We start from the raw sequence: 7,457 nt of genomic DNA, 5'->3' as shown, positions 1-7,457 counted from the left end.
CTCGTGGCCCCCCTGGACCTCCTCCGACCTCAACTCCAACTCCATATATACCGTCTCGGGGAGAAAAAAATCAAGGAGAAAGTTTCATCGCGTTTCACGACATGGAGCCTCCGCCAAGCCTTAATCTCTCTCGGGAGGGCTGGTCTGGAGTCCGTTCGGGGCTCCGGAGAGGGGGATTCGTCGCTGTCGTCATCATCCTCCATCCTCCATCACCAATTTCATGATGCTCACTGCCGTGCGTGAGTAATTCCATCGTAGACTTGCTGGATGGTGATGGGTTGGATGAGATTTACCATGTAATCAAGTTAGTTTTGTTAGGGTTTGATCCCTAGTATCCACTATGTTCTGAGATTGATGTTGCTATGACTTTGCTATGCTTAATGCTTGTCACTAGGGCCCGAGTGCCATGATTTCAGATCTGAACCTACTATGTTTTCATGAATATATGTGTGTTCTTGATCCTATCTTGCAAGTCTATAGTCACCTATTATGTGTTATGATCCGACAACCCCGAAGTGACAATAATCGGGATACTTCTCGGTGATGACCGTAGTTTGAGGAGTTCATGTATTCACTATGTGTTAATGCTTTGGTCCGGTTCTCTATTAAAAGGAGGCCTTAATATCCCTTAGTTTCCACTAGGACCCCGCTGCCACAGGAGGGTAGGACAAAAGATGTCATGCAAGTTCTTTTCCATAAGCATGTATGACTATTTACGGAATACATGCCTACATTACATTGATGAATTGGAGCTAGTTCTATATCACCCTATGTTATAACTATTACATGAGGAATCGCATCCGGCATAATTATCCATCACTGATCCATTGCCTACGAGCTTTTCACATGTTGTTCTTCGCCTATTTAGTTTTCTGTTGCTACTGTTACAACTACTACAAAAACCCAAAAACATTTACCTTTACTGTTTCTACCGTTACCATTACTATCATACCACTTTTGCTACTAAACACTTTGCTGCAAATACTAAGTTATCCAGGTGTGGTTGAATTGACAACTCAACTGCTAATACTCAAGAATATTCTTTGGCTCCCCTTGTGTCGATCAATAAATTTGGGTTGTACTGCACCCTCGAAAGCTGTTGCGATCCCCTACACTTGTGGGTTATCAACGTCCTCGCCTTCTCAATCCAGCAAGAGAGGCGAAGTAGTAGATGAGTTCCGGCAGCACGACGGCGTGGTGATGGTGGTGGTGAATCTATTTTGCAGGGCTTTGCCAAGCACAACAGACGTGGACGGAGGAGGAACTAGAACTAGAGGGAGAGGGGGTGCCACACACGGCTTAGAATCATGGTGTGTCTTGCCCCTCCCTTCCTCATATATATATAGGTGGAGGGGGAGAGGAGGCTGCCTAGGGCACTCCCAAGGGGGCCGGTGGCCAGCCCTAGGGCGCCTGCCCTAGGGCGGGAGGGTAGGCGCCCCCTTTCCTTTCCTTGAGCGAGGAGAAAGGCGGGAGGGGCTAGCCCCTCCTCTTTCCTTCCCATAGGGCCCACGGCCAGGATGGGGGCGTTCCAGCCCCCTCATGTGCTGGTGTGCTCCCTCCCCTTGGCCCATTTAGGCTCAATAACTCCCGTGGCCTTCCTGGAACTCCTTCCGGTGATCCGACAAATATTTCGTGCATTACGAAACTCTTCCGGAAACCGAATACCTTCATCCTATATATCAATCTTTACCTCCGGACCATTCTAGAGCTCCTCATCATGTCCGTGATCTCATCTGGGACTCCAACAACATTCGATCGCCAACATACATAACTCATATAATATTATATCGTCAACGAACGTTAAGCGAGCGGATCCTACGGGTTCGAGAAAGGTATAAACATGACTAAGACGCTTCTCTGGTCAATAAACAATAGCGGGATCTAGATGCCCATATTGGTTCCTATATATTCTACAAAGATCTTTACCGGTCAAACCTTTATAACAACATACGTAGTTCCCTTTGTCTACCGGTATGTTACTTGCCCGAGATTCGATCGTCGGTATCTCTATACCTAGTTCAGTCTCATTTCTCGCAAGTCTCTTTACTCATTCAATAATACATCATCTTGTAACTAACTCCTTAGTCACTTTGCTTGCAAGCTTCTTGTGATACTGTATTACCGAGAGGGCGGCCTCTCCATCATACAGAGCAACAAATCCCAATCTCGATCCATGCCAACTCAACAGACACCTTCAGAGATACCTGTAGAGCACCTTTATGATCGCCCAGTTACGTTGTGACGTTTGATAGGACACAAGGTATTCCTCCGGTATCCAGGAGTTACATGATGTCATGGTCGAAGGAATATGTATTTGACATTAAGAAAGCAGTAGCAATAAACAGAACGATCATATGCTATGCTAACGGATGGGTCTTGTCCAACACATCATTCTCCTAATGATCTGATCCCGTTATCAAGTGACAACACATGTCTATGGTTAGGAAACCTTAACCATCTTTCGATCAATGAGCTAGTCTAGTAGAGGCTTACTAGGGACATGGTATTTGTTTATGTATCCACACATGTATTAAAGTTTTCGGTCAATACAATTCTAGCATGAATAATAAACCTTTATCATGATTAAGGAAAGATAATAATAACCACTCTATTATTGGCTCTAGGGCATATTTCCAATAGTCTCCTACTTGCAGTAGAGTCAATAATCTAGATTACATAGTAGTGAATCTAACACCCATGTACTCTTGGTGCTGATCATGTTTTGCCCGCGGAAGAGGTTTAGTCAATGCGTCTACCACGTTCAGATCCGTATGTACTTTGAAAATTTCTATGTCTCCATCCTTGACCTTTTCACGAATGGAATTGAAGCGTCACTTGATGTGTTTGGTGTTGGAAATATGCCCTAGAGGCAATAATAAATTAGTTATTATCATATTTCCCGGTTCATCATAATCGTTTATTACCCATGCTGGAATTGTATTGGTCGGAAACTCAGATACATATGTGGATACATAGACAACAACGTGCCCCTAGTGAGCCTCCACTAGCCTAGCTCATTGACCAAAGATGGCTATGGTTTCCTAGCCATAGACATGAGTTGTCATTTGACAACGGGATCACATCATTAGGAGAATGATTTGATGGACAAGACCCAAACTATGAATGTAGCATATGATCGTGTCAAGTTTATTGCTATCATTTTCTGTATGTCAAGTATATGTTCCCATGACCATGAGATCATGCAACTCACTGACACCGCAGGAGTGCCTTGTGTGTACCAAACGTCGCAATGTAATTGGGTGACTATAAAGGAGCTCTACAGGTATCTCCGAGGGTTTTTGTTGAGTTGGCATGGATCAACACTGGGATTTGTCACTCCGTATGATGGAGAGGTATCTCAGGGCCCACTCGGTAATACAACATCACAATAAGCTTGCAAGAAATGTCACTAATGTGTTAGCCACGGGATCCGGTATTACAGAACAAGTAAAGAGACTTGCCAGTAACGAGATTGAAATAGGTACGGAGATATCGATGATCGAATCTCGGGCAAGTAACATACCGATAGACAAAGGGAACTGCATACGTGATTAGCTGAATCCTTGGCATCGAGGTTCGACTGCTAAGATCTTCGTAGAATATGTAGGAACCAATATGGGCATCCAGGTACCGCTATTGGTTATTGACCGTAAAGCTATCTTGGTCATGTCTGCATAGTTCTCAAACCTGCAGGGTCTACACACTTAACGTTTGGTGACGATATAAGTATAGTTGAGTCATTATGGTGGTTACCGAAGGTTGTTTGGAGTCCCAGATGATATCCCGGACGTGACGAGGTACTCCGGAATGGTCCGTAGGTGAAGATTGATATATTGGACGAAGGGTATTGGAGTTGGGAAGTGTTCTGGGGGTACCGGGTGATGACCAACATGACCGAAAGGGGTTTCGGGGGCCCTGACAAGTGTTGGGGGGCTCATGGGCCGAGGGAAGGGAGCACACCAGCCCACTAAGGGGTTGTGCACCCCCCAAACCCCCTTCCCACGTTGCCAGAGGAGGTGGGGCGCCTCCCGAGGGCAGCCACGCCCATCTATGCCACGGCGTTGCCCTCCCTCTCCCTCGTAGCCCTTCTTCTCCGTGAGTCTTGGCAAAGCTCTGCTGAGATTTCTCCACCACCACCACCACCACGCCATCGTGCTTCCGGAGGATTCGAGCTACTACTTCACCATCGCTCGTTGGATCAAGGAGGTGAAGGCGTCATCAAGTCGTACGTGTGTTAAACACGGAGGTGTCGTCCGTTCGACACTTGGATCGGGAGTTCGCGGGATACATCGTGATTGGATCACGAAGACGTTCGACTACATTAACCGCATTTCTTAACGCTTCCGCTTAGCAATCTACAAGGGTATGTAGTTTCAATCTCTCCTCTCATAGATGGTCATCTCCTAGATTGGATCTTGGTGAGCATAGGATTTTTTTATTTCCCATGCAAGTTCCCCAATAGTGGTATTAGAGCTAGGTCTATGCATAGATGACATCACGAGTAGAACACAAATGAGTTTGTGGGCGTTTATATTCAGATTTCTTCCTTCCTTGGTCTTTTCTTGATTCGACGATATTGTGGGATGAAGCGGCCCAGACCAACTTTACATGTCCATGTACATGAGACCGGTTCCATCGACAGACATGTGACTTTGTTGCATAAAGATGTCTAGCATGTGTGTGTGTCTCCCGCCTTAGTTGAATCGGATTCGACAAAGGTGGTCCTTGTAGAAGGTTAAATAGCAACTTGTGTATCACTGTTGTGGCTTTGCGCAGGTAAGAATCGTTCTTGCTAGATACCCATAGCAGCCACGTAAAACAAGCAACAACAATTAGAGGACGTCTAACTTGTTTTTGCAGGGTATGTTGTGATATGATATGGCCAAAGACATGATGAGATATATTTGATGTATGAGATGATCATGTTTGTAATAGTTTATGTCGACTTGCATGTCAATGTATATGGCAATCGGCAGGAGCCATATGGTTGTCTTTAATTATTGTATGACCTGTGTGTCAATCATTAAACACTATGTAATGCTTTACTTTAGCGCTAAGAAGTAGAAATAGTAGTAGAAGCATGGTTGGCGTGAAAACCCCAATGGCGACATGATGATAGAGATCGTGATGATGGACATCATGGTGTCATGCCGGTGACGATGGAGATCATGCCGGTGCTTTGGAGATGGAGATCAAAAGCACAAGTTGATGGACATATCATGTCACTTATGATTTGCATGTGATCTTAATCCTTTTATGCATCTTATTTTGCTTAGGACGGCGGTAGAATTATAAGGTGATCCCTCACTAAAATTTCAAGATAAAGTTGTGTTCTCCCCAAGTGTGCACCATTGCGAAAGATCGTCGTTTCTGAAGCACCACATGATGATCGTGTGTGATAGACTCTACGTTCACATACAACGGGTGCAAGCCAGTTTTGCACATGTGGAACACTTGGGTTAAACTTGACGAGCCTAGCATGTACGGACATGGCCTTGGAACACAAGAGACCGAAAGGTCGAACACGAGTCATATAGTAGATATGATCAACATAGAGATGTTCACCATTGAAACCACCTCATCTCACGTGATGATTGGACTTGGGTTGGTGAATTTGGATCATGTTACACTCGGACAACCGGAGGGATATTGATTTTAGTGCGAGTTCTTAAGTAATATGATTAATTGAACTCATTATCATGAATAATAGTCTAAGTTGTCTTTGCAAATTATGTTATAGATCAATAGCTCACGCTGTAGCTCCTCGTTTTAATATGTTCCTAGAGAAAGACTAAGTTGAAAGATATTGTGAGAAATTATGTGGACTAGGGCTGTAGTGTGAGGATTGTCCTCGCTGCTGCACAGAAGGCTTATGTCCTTGATGCACCGTTCGATGTGCCAACCCATGTAGCGTCATCTGTGGATATTGTGAACATCTGGAAGACAAGTATTGATGACTACTTGATAGTTTAGTGCACCATGCTTTACGGCTTAGAATCGGGGTGCCAAAGGCGTTTTGAACGCCATGGAACATATGAGATGTTTCAAGAGCTGTAATTGGTATTTCAGGCTCATGCCCGTGTTGAGAGGTATGAGACCTCTGAAAAGTTATTTGCCTATAAGATGGAGGAGAATATCTTAGCCATTGAGCATGTGCTCAGAATGTCTGGGTGCTATAATTGCTTGAATTAGGTGGGAGTTAATCTTCCAGATAAGATAGTGATTGGCATAATTCTCCAGTCACTATCACCAAGCTACTAGAGCTTCCTCATGAACTATAACATGCAGAGGATGGAGATGATCCTGAAGCTGTTCGCGGTGCTTAAGGCTGTGAAGGTAGAAATCAAGAAGGAGTATCAAGTGTTGATGGTTAACAAGACCACTAGTTTCAAGAAGGGCAAGGGCAAGAAGGGAAACTTCATGAATGGCAAGCCAGTTGCCGCTCTAGTGAAGAAACCCAAGGTTGAAACCCAAACCCGAGACTAAGTGCTTCTATTGTAAGGGGAATGGTCACTGGTAGTTGAAATACCCTAATAGATAAGAAGGGTGGCAACTTCAACAAAAAGTATATTTCATATACGTGTTATTGATGTGTACCCTACTAGTACTCCTAGTAGCACCTGAGTATTAGATACCGGTTTAGTTGCTAATATTGGTAACTCGAAGCAAAAGCTATGGAATAAACGAAGACTTGCAAAGGGCGAGGTGACGATGTGTGTTGGAAGTGTTTTCCAAGGTTGATGTGATCACCATCGCACGCTCCCTCTACCTTTGAGATTAGTGTTGAGCCTAGATAAATGTTATTTGGTGTCTGCGTTGAGCATGAACATGATTATATCGTGTCTATAGCAATATGGTTATTCATTTAAGAATAATGGTTATTCTATTTACATGAATAATACCTTCTATGGTCATGCACCCAATGTGAATGGTTTATTGAATCTCGATCGTAGTGATACATACACTACTGGAAACAGGGAATTTGGCATCAGCCAGCTCTTTGCCATCTCTTTGCCATCTGCCAGCTGATGGCAAAGAACGTCTTTGCCATCTGCTTATAAAAAACAGATGGCAAATAACTGACAGACGGCAAAGAACATGATTGCCACCAGCCAATTCTTTGCCATCTGCTAGTGGATGGCAAATAATCTTTGCCATCTGCCAGCAGATGGCAAAGAGGTTGGCAAATCCTCTCGCCGTCAAGAGTGTAACGGCGTACCAGCCCCACCTCTTTGCCATTTGCCAGCAGACGGCATTTTTCCAACTAAAAAAACTGTGGGGTTATCCCCTCCCTCCCTCCCCACCCATGCAGGTAAAAAAAACTCCGCATCTCATCCACACACCGAACAGCCCCCGTCGATGGCGCTCTAGGCTCGCCCGCCGCCACCCTGTCGCCGGCCCCGTCGCTCCCCCGCCCTGTCGCTGACCGCGTCACTCCCCCGCCCCGTCACCATCGC

This window comes from Triticum dicoccoides, chromosome 2B (assembly GCF_002162155.2).
Source record: "Triticum dicoccoides isolate Atlit2015 ecotype Zavitan chromosome 2B, WEW_v2.0, whole genome shotgun sequence".
Lineage (NCBI taxonomy): Eukaryota > Viridiplantae > Streptophyta > Magnoliopsida > Poales > Poaceae > Triticum > Triticum dicoccoides.
The sequence above is the reverse complement of the archived record's forward strand: the minus strand, read 5'-3'. Positions refer to the sequence as shown.